We start from the raw sequence: 10,323 nt of genomic DNA on the forward strand, positions 1-10,323 counted from the left end.
AACACCTCTTATCAACAAGGGTGCCTGAATGAAACGTATTTATATACCTAACCCTTAACTGTACCCCACAATATCATAATAAAAAACATTGATTATAAACAAAAAGAAACAAACAAAAAAAGTTTGTGTGCTCCTGTCAGAGCAGGTGTTCAGCCAAATAGAGAAAGAGGTAGGCTTTGAGAGGCTAGAACTGTGTCAGAAAGGGCCTTTGCATTCATGTTTGGTAGACTGACCAATGAATGGCTTGTAGGTAGGAAATTGAAGTGATGTTAGAAGAGAACTTGGGAAGAGCTGATTTTTGGTCTTCATCAAAATGAAGCTTCGGTGGTCAATACTAAGAGCCAGTCCTCCTGGTAAAATCTTTCTAGTGATTTCCTTCTTACTGTGTGAGGGGTTTAGCATTGTGCTGGCAGTTGTGACAGGCAGTAGAGAGAGTGGTTCTGGGACAGTGAGGTCACTTCAGAGGAAGGGAAGTCGATTGTTTTCTCAGGGCCCCTTCTCTCACGTTTATTCTTTCCAGGGCCTCTGTGGCAGGACTGTGCTGAAGCCCATTTCCTACACGTAGCATCATTTATTTAAAACACACACCACACATACACAACAAACCAAATGCAAAGGAAAAAGGGGGAAAAAGGCTGCTGAAGACCAGAGTCACTAAAAGTTCAGGCTAAGAATAGACAAGGAACTCTGAGAGCTGCTCAGCTATGTGACCTCCTGCAGGGACTTGGCAAGAAGCCCAATCTAGTTTTGTTTTTTCTATGCTTTTACAAAGAAAGAGCACTAGCTTGGGAGTCAGGAGACCTAGGTACCAGGTTTGGCTCTGCCAGTACCTCTTTCTGTGAACTTGGGTAAGTCCTTCTTCTCTCTGGGCCTCAGTTTCTCATTTGTAAAACAAAAAGTTTGTACGAGACTCCAAGATTTTCTGGCTCCAACCTGAGAGGAGACAGAGGAAGATAGAAAGAATGCTGACTGGGAAACCAGGAGATCTACCTTCTTGTCCCACCTCTGCCACTAAGGAGCCTGACCTCTTTGGGCTTTCCTATTCTGTAAAACAAGGTGCTATATTCACTCTTCCAGTCCTTCAACAAGTATTTCTTGAGCACCTATTATGAGTCAAGCTTGGTGATGGAGGTATGATGGCAAGTCAAATCAGATATGGTCTATATTCTCATGAAATTTCCAGTATATAGGGGATGGAAGAGAGAAGAAGATGAACTTTAATCAATCACATAAATGAAGGTGTAATTAATACCAAAATAAGAACAACAGAGAAGGATGACATTTGGTTCTCAGTGACTAAGGGCTAGCCATAATCTTCATCAGTTCCAGTGTTCTGTGATCCAGTAGGTAGCTCTGCTGGGAGCACAGAGAAATCCTTCGGAGAACTCATATCTAAAACAATAGTTTTTTTCTCTCCACAATGGCACAGCTCAATTAATCCAATCAACCAACAACCTTCTATTTGGGGACCTACTACAGGGAATCAACCACCCAACTTCTATCTTCCTGGAGCTTTATACTAACAGGCAGAATGGGTTTGTAAATTGACATAGCTCTAAAATTCTCTGATTGCTAATTACATATTTCAAATAATAATGTGTTTATAAGAGTCAAGAATTAAGTGGGAATTGGATATGGAGGGCAACCAGAGAAATTTTCTTACAAGAAGAATTTGAGATAGGTCCTGAAGGTTCGCTGCATAGTTTTAGATAAATAGAAAAAATGATCTCAGGGTGCCGTGGCCCCATTCCCTACTACTAGACAGTACAGGTACATGGGGCATATAAGAGATATGTAAAGTGGGAAACTCCTACACCCTCTTTTGGAGTAGGAGAGATTCAAGTCCAACTTTTTGTCAAGAAGCAAAAGACCTCTACTCTGAATACCATTCCTAGGATTGGAAGGCCACTACTGATGAGATTCCTGACTTGAGGTGGCCATTTTGCCTCAATGAGTCAGTTATCTCACTTGTAAAATGAAGGAGTTAAATGGTATCCCAAGTCCTTTATAACACTGAGAAAGATGGCTAGAACTTCACTCTTTGTAAGAATTCTTCTTATTTTATAATAAAACTGGTAGCTGCTACCATGGAGTATGAGCTGTGCAATCTTAGGCAAATTACTAAGTTTTCTAAACTTGATATACTTTATTTTTAATGTTAGTTTTCAAAATAAAAAAGCGATACACGTACACTATTAAAAAAATAAAATACTACAAAAGATATTTTAATAGTTCAAAGTTTCTGTTTGGAAGTTAAAAATGTTTGGGAAATAGTGGCAATGGCACAATATCATGAATGTAATTAATGCCAACAAATTGTATGCTTAAAGTTAAATGGCAAATTTTATGATATATATTTTATAATCTTTAAAAATTAATAATGTAACATACCAAAAATTACTGAATTATACAGTTTGTGAATTATATCTCAATAAGAATATTCTCTATCCCAACCTAGAACTTCTGGTCCTGAGAGGCAATTATGTTTCTTGTCTCTCCTTCTAGAAAGAGTTCAGGCATAAATAAACACATCTTAAAATCTATCATACCTTTTTTTTTTCTTTTTTCTTTTGAGTTGGAGTCTCACTCTGTCACCCAGGCTGGAGGGCAGTGGCACGCTCCCGGCCACCGCAGCCTCGACCTGATGGGTTCAGGCGATCCTTCCTCCTCAGTCTTCCAAGTAGCTGGAATTACAGGCACATGCCACCACGATTGGCTAATTTTTAAATTTCTTATAGAGATGAGGTCTCGCCAAGTTGCCCAGACTGGTCTCGAGCCAGTGGGCTCAAGCAATCCTCTCACCTCACCTCGGCCTCCCAAAATGCTGGGATTATGGGTATGAGCCACCGCAGCTGGCCCCTTTTTCTTTTAATACAAATGGAAGAAAGTTATATACTGTTCTAAACTCTGCTTTTTAAAATTTATTTTTATTTAACATATCTTGGCCAGGTGCGCTGGCTCACGCCTGTAATCCCAGCACTTTGGGAGGCAGAGGCGAGAGGACTGCCTGAGTCCAGGGGTTTAAGATCAGCCTGGGCAACTTGGTGAGACCTCGTCTCCACAATAAATAAATAAATAAAATTAGCCGGGTGTGGTGGTGCATGCCCGTGGTTCCAGCTACTTGGAAGGATGAGGCAGAAGGATTGCCTGAGCCCAGCATGCCACTGTACTCCAGCCTGGGTGACACAGTGAGACTCTGACTAAAAAAAAAAAAAAAAACAAAAAAAAACAATTTTTTAAATTTTAAAAATAATAATATATCTCTTAGGTAGTTGCATATCAATCAGCACATGCAGATTTACTTTATTCTTTTCCACTTCTACATAGAAGCCACTGTAGGGACCCATCATAATTTATTTTATGAGCTCTTGCCCTCTTTTTATTTTTTGATTCAGGATCTCACTCTGTTGCCCAGGCTGGAGTGTAGTGGCATGCTCACAACTTAACACAGCCTCCAACTCCTATGCTCAAGTGTTAGCCTCCTGAGTAATAAAAGAATGTGCCACCACATCTAGCTGACTTTTAAATTTTTTTGTAGAGATGAGGTCTCGCTACATTGCCCAGGCCAGTCTTGAATTCCTGGGCTCAAATGATGTCCCTGCCTCTGCCTCCCAAAATGCAGGCATTACAGGCATAAGGCACCGTGCCTGGCCTGATGAGTCCCTTTATTAATGAATATATTGACTGTTCCTAATTTTTTCTACAGCAGTGTTGTAGGAAATATTGTTATACTCATGGTTTTAGGCACATGCATGAATATATCATCTATAGGATAAGTACCTACTCCTGGTGTCTCAGGGTTCAAGGGTTAGTGCGTGTTAAACATTATCTATTGCTAAATTGACTTCCTTAAAATCGATACCAATTTACACCCCTACCAAGAATTCATTCATCATTTTCTTCATTCAATCAATATTTGAGTACCTACCATGCGCCAAGTACAGTTCTAGGCCCTGGAGACATAGCAAATGAACAATAACAACAACAAAAAGATTAAATCTATTCCCTAATGGAACGTACAGTCTTGTAGGGGGAGAAGGCAAACAAAAAAGTAAATTATATAACATTTTAGGTGGTAATAAATGTCATGTTATGGCTAAAATAAGGCAGAGAAAGGAGTGTTGGCCAGGGTTATGGGTTGGCAATTTAAACAGGGTGATTAGGGTATAAAAATTCTAAGCTACAGTTTCCTTGTCTGTAAATTTGGAAAATAATAGTACCAATGCCATAGGATTGTTGAAATAATTCGATGAGATTATGTCTAGTATATAGTAAACATTGCATAAATGGCAGCTACTCTTATTATGAACAACTTTACAGCTGAGGAAGCTGTGATCCAGGGAGGAACAATTTGCCTAAGGACACAGAGAAAATTAGTAGTTGTATAAGAAGCAGGCAGGCCTCCTGCAGTGTACTTCCAAATATACAGAGGGACCAAAAGCACTAAGAAGACATCCTCCCAGGCTCCTAATGGGCAACGTGGTTTTAGCTTGAAAAATACTCTGAGAATGTGATTTTCAACATGTGAAAGAGGGGCAGGAAGATGTGGGAGTACACAAGGTCCTTTTTCAAGGAGAAGTAGGCCAACTTTGCTCAAGCCTAAGGCTGGGCCTGCTGGGGTTTACTCACAAGACGTTCAGATCCAGGATGGTTCTCTCAGCCAAAGGCAACAAGCTTTCTGGCTGCTGCTGGCCCATCTGCTCTGATGAGACTCTCCCAAACCCAGGACTCCCATTGGTTTTATTCCAAGGAATCTCCTGGAGGAAAGATAAGCAGCAGTTAAGTAACAGCTGTAGAAATAATAAGATCTGGAGGTGCACTTGCATCTGTTTGGCCAAGATTTTCAAGCAGGCCATGTGGTGGTGCTGGTGGTGGTGGTCTCTCAACTCTTCCTGTGCCTTCTTCTCACCTTATATACCTCCTCTCCCTGTCTACAACCAGATACCCACTGTTTCCCTGGGCCTTCTGCCTACCCAGAATCCTCTCCTTGACTGTGTTCTAACCTTTCTTTAGTCCTCTCCTTTCTTCAATGAGAGTTTCATTCCCTTCACTTCTCCTAACCCCTTCTTTGGAAATATATATTTTAAAAAAGAAAATGCTTCTTGGCTTAACAGTCAGTATGGAATAGGATTCAAGGAAGTTAGTATTCAAGGCTTGACTTTTCTGTTAATGAGTGCCTATAAAACCTTGGGAAAGACAATTATCTTTTCTGGGCCTCAATGTCTTTTTCTTTTCTTTTCTTTTTCTTTTTCTTTCTTTTTTTTTTTTTGAGTCAGAGTCTCACTCTGTTGCTCAGGCTGGAATGCAATAGCATACTCACGGCCACTGCAGACTTAACCAGCTGTGCTTAGGTGATCCTTCTGCCTCGGCCTTCCAAGTAACTGGAACCACAGGCATGCATCATCGTACCCGGCTAATTTTTTTTAATTTGTTATAGAGACAAAGTCTCACCAAGTTTCCCAGGCTGGTCTTAAACCCTGAGCTTAGGCAATCCTCTCGCCTCTGATTCCCAAAGTGCTAGGATTATAGGCATGAGCCACTGTACCCAGCTGGGCCTCAATTTCTTTATCCAAAAAATGTTGTATATCATATGGCATTTAAAGTACCACAGAGTAGATTTTTCTGCAAAGGTAGATCCAAATGATCTATCTAAAGACAAAAAAAAAAAAAAGTACACAGACAAATAGTGGGACCAAGGGCAGAAGTTTTCAGAATGGAGGTGCCAGGACTACCAGCTTTGGACCATGCCATCTGTACTCTTGAAAGGAAATAGGCTGGGTGCAGTGGCTCATGCCTGTAATCCCAGCACTTTGGGAGGCTGAGGCAAGAGGATTGCCTGAGTCCAGGGGTTTGAGAACAGCCTGGGCAACTTAGCGAGACCCTGTCTGTACAGGGTATGGTGGCTTGTACCTATGGTTCCAGCTACTTGGAAGGCTGAGGTAGAATGATTGCCTGACCCAGCAGGTCGAGGCTGCAGTGCCCGTGAGCATGTCACTGCACTCCAGCCTGGGTGACAGTGAGACCTTGACTTAAAAAAAAAAAGAAGGCGGGGCTCGGTGGCTCAGCCTGTAATCCTAGCACTTTGGGAGGCCGAGGCAAGTGGATTGCCTGAGCCCGCAGGCTCGGGACCAGCCTGGGCAACTTGATGAGACCTCATCTCTACAATAAAATAAAAAATAGCCAGGCGTGGTAGCACGTGTCTGTAGTTCCTGCTACTTGGAAGGCTGAGGCAGAAGGATTACTGGAGCCCAGCAAGTCGACGCTGGGGTGGCTGTGAGCATGTGTGCCACTATACTCCAGCCTGGGCAAAGGAGTGAGACTCCAACCCAAAAAAAAAAAAAAAAAAGAAAGAAAGAAAAGAAAGGGGAAACATAAGAAGTAAAAGGCGCTTGTCCCAGGTCACCAGTACTTCAATTACTTGAACATCACGATGGAGAACTAGCTATAAGGTCTTTCTGGAAACCTATAAAAGAGGAAGAGTAAGAAACAGTCAGAATGATTTAAAGACTTCATCTTCTACTCACATTCAAGAGAGTAACCCAAGAGGACTTCAAAAGATGTCAAAACTATAAGCAAACATATGGATGTTCCCACTGCTGTTTAAACTGTAGACAATTACATTAACAACTGATGCTTCTGCTGGGGGTAATTTGAGAAAACTTAAAAATCTTAATGACTATCACTAATGTATGCTATCTTTCAACGTGGCATCCATAATCTTAACTTCACCCACAGACAAAGGTAGGGAGCAGCAAAACGATGGAGACTTGAGATTCTGAATTCTAAAATAACCTATGATAGTCACTACATTATTGTTCCTGTCTGGAAAAACAATTCAGACCCCAAACTTTTCTTCTTTGATGCCTGTGATTGGGTTGACAACAAACTCTCACAGGCTTGAGCTTTGCAGCATCACTGGTACAGCAGAAGCAGTTGCAGACATTTGGGTGGAAAATCTACCCCGCTTAGATCTCTCTCCCTTCTGGGATGCCAATATGGTCAGACTTCCAGAGTCAGCAGTGCACCCTAGCAGAGAAACACTAAAGGAGGAATGACACTGTTTTCACAAAGTCTTCAGTGACTTTCCACTGAGCTGTGGGAAAATTTGACAGTTGACTGTGACTGAATCATAACCCAGAGGTCCTGACCACTCAGATCTTTGAAGATTCCTTTCATTCCTTTCTCAAAAGGGGAACCTGGCAAACTCCAACTGGTTAATTCCATTTACCTTCTGTCCCTGACAACCACATGTAGGTATAGAGTTGTGTACTCTCAGCAGTGGCAAAAGGATATCAGAACAACAGCATCTACAATCTGTAATAGCTTATGTTTATCTAGTACTTACTACACATCACACACTTTTTACAAATTTTTTCTCATTAAATCTTCATAACCACCCAGTGGGATATTATTATTATTATTATTATTATTATTATTATTAAATATATTTCTTTTAGTTGGGAGTCTCACTCTATCACTCAGGCTGTAGTGCAGTGGCATGCTCACGGCCACTGCAGTCTCAACCTGCTGGGCTCAGGCAATCCTTCCGCCTCAGCATTCCAAGTAGCTGGAACTATAGGCACGTGCTACCACACCTGGCTAAGTTTTTTTATTGTAGAGATGAGGTCTTGCCAAGTTGCCCAGGCTGGTCTCGAACCCGAGGACTCAGGCAATCCTCTCACCTAGCCTTCCAAAGTGCTGGGGTTATAGGTATGAGCCACAGTGCCCAGCCAACATTTACTATTATTATCCTTAGTTTACAGATGAGGAACCTGAAGCCTAGAGAGGCTAATAACTAATTTGCCCAGCTTGGGTGTGAGGTGCTGAGTTTTAACCTAAGCATTCTAACTCGAGTCTGTACTCCTAATCACTGTTATACTGTATCTAAACACCATCATGGATGTTCCAAGCTCAAAGGCACTTTGAATATCCAGATCAACTCCAATATTTGCAGCTGAGAAAACAGATCTAGTGAGATCATGGGAATTATCTAGTGGCAGAGCCAGGGTTTGAGACAGATCTTTTCGCTCTAGGGTTCAATGCTCTTTCTACTGTAACAGAATGCCTTAGACTCTCTGCATCATTTTGAAAATCTAGAGTTTTTCTATATGTTATCTCTTATTCTTTAGATAATGGACTTTAGCTTTAGATAAACATAAAATATTTTCATATAATTTTCTACAATATACTGATTTCCCAACTCACCCCCTCTCTGTCATTTTGTTGTTGTTTTTGAGACAGGGTTTTGCTATGCTGCCTACGCTGATCTTGAACTCCTGAGCTCAGGCAATCTTCCTGCCTCAACCTCCCACCCCCTATTTTACATAGACTTTTTAGAGCATTTTAGATTCACAGAAAAAATTGAGCGTAAAGTACAGAGATATTGCATATACCCTCTGCCTCCTCACATGCACAGCCTCCCCTACTATCAACATCCTGCTCCAGAGGGGTGTACTTGTTACAATCAATGAAACAACACTGACACACTTTTACCAGATTATCATATAGTACTCATATAGAATGTAGCATTTTCAGATTCTTTAATTTAATAACATGCATATAAGTTTCCTCCATGATTTTTCTGGGCTTGATAGTTCATTTCTTTTTAGCACTGAATAATATTCCATTCTATGGATTTATCACATTTACCATTTACATGTTCATTTACCTATTAAAGGACATCTTGGTTGCTTCCAAGTTTTGCAACAGTGAATAAAGCTGCCATAAATATTCAGGTCTCTGTGTGAACATGTTTTTAACTCTTTTGTGTAAATTCAAAGGGCCATGATTGCCAGATCACATGGCAAGAATAGATTTAGTTTTTTGTGGTTTTTTTTGAGGAGTTTCACTCCATTGCCCAGGCTGGAGTGCAGTGGCACACTCATGGCCCCCCTAGTGTCGACCTGCTGGGCTCTGGCAATCCTTCCACCTCAGCCTTCCAAGTAGCCGGAACTACAGGCGCGTGCTACCACGCCTAATTTTTTTTTTAATCGTAGAGATGAGGTCTCGCCAAGTTGTCCGGTCTGGTCTCAAACCCGCAGGATCAGGCAATCCTCTTGCCTTGGCCTCCCAAAGTGCTGGGATTATAGGCTGAGCCCGGCAAATTTAGTTTTATTTGAAAACTGTCAAACTTTCTCCCAATGTACCTGTCCTGTTTTGCATCCCCACCAGAAATGAATGAGAATTTCTGTTGCTCCATGACCTTATCAGCATTCGGTATTGTCAGAGTTTTAGAGTTTAGCCATTCTAATAGGTATATAGAGGTATCTCATTGTTGTTTTAATTTGTAATTTCCTAATGATGAATGATATTAAGCATTTTTCTATATGCTTATTTGCTATCTGTATGGCTTCTTTGGTTAGATGTCTGTTCAGATCTTTTACCCATTTTTAAATTGGGTTATTCTCTATGCCTTTTTAGGAACTTTTTTTTTAAGCTTGACTCCTTCTTAACTGCTGCTGCTTCTTTTTTTAATTCTTTTTTTTTTTTTTGAGTTGGAGTCTCATTCGGTCGCCCAGACTGGAGTTGCAGTGGCCGCTTCCGGCCACCACAGCCTCGACCTGCTGGGCTCCGGCGATCCTTCTGCCTCAGCCTTCCAAGTAGCCGGAATTACAGGCATGCGCTACCACGCCGGCTGATTTTCTGATTTATTGTAGAGACGAGGTCTCGCTGCCCAGGCGGGTCTCGAACCCACGGGCTCAGGCAATCCACTCACCTCAGCCTCCCAAAGGCGCGGAATTACAGCCTGAGCCACCGAGCCCGGCTTTTTTTTTTAATTCTAAGAAAGATAAAGCAGTTTCAGGCTGGAGTTTTAAAAAAATTCTTTTAGGGTGAGTGTAGTGGACTGTAATCCCAGCACTTTTGGGAGGTAAAAGTGAGAAGACTGCCTGAGTCCAGGGGTTCGAAAACGGCCTGGGCAACTTGGCGAGACCTCGTGTCTACAATGAATAAAAAAATTAGCTCGGTGTGGTGGCACATGCCTGTGTTTCCAGCTACTTGGAAGACTGAGGTGGAGGGATCACCTAACCCAGTAGGTCACAGCTACGGGGCTGTGAGCGTGTTACTGCATTCCAGCCTAGGCAACAAAGTGAGACTCCTACAAAACAAAAAAATGTTTTTTTACCAACTATCTGTTCTTTTGCCAAAGTATCTTAAACATCTTTATTCGGCTATGATTTCTTTCTTTTTTTGCATGATCATAGCTCATTGAAGCCTCAAATTGTTGGGCTGAAATGATTCTCCCTCCCTACCTTCAGCCTCCTGAGTAGCTAGGACTACAAGCCTGCACCACCAAACCTAGCTAATTTTTTTATAGAGATGGGG

The sequence above is a fragment of the Carlito syrichta genome, unplaced genomic scaffold (genome assembly GCF_000164805.1).
Source record: "Carlito syrichta isolate Samal-C Ts95f unplaced genomic scaffold, Tarsius_syrichta-2.0.1 Scaffold311810, whole genome shotgun sequence".
Taxonomy (NCBI): Eukaryota; Metazoa; Chordata; class Mammalia; order Primates; family Tarsiidae; genus Carlito; species Carlito syrichta.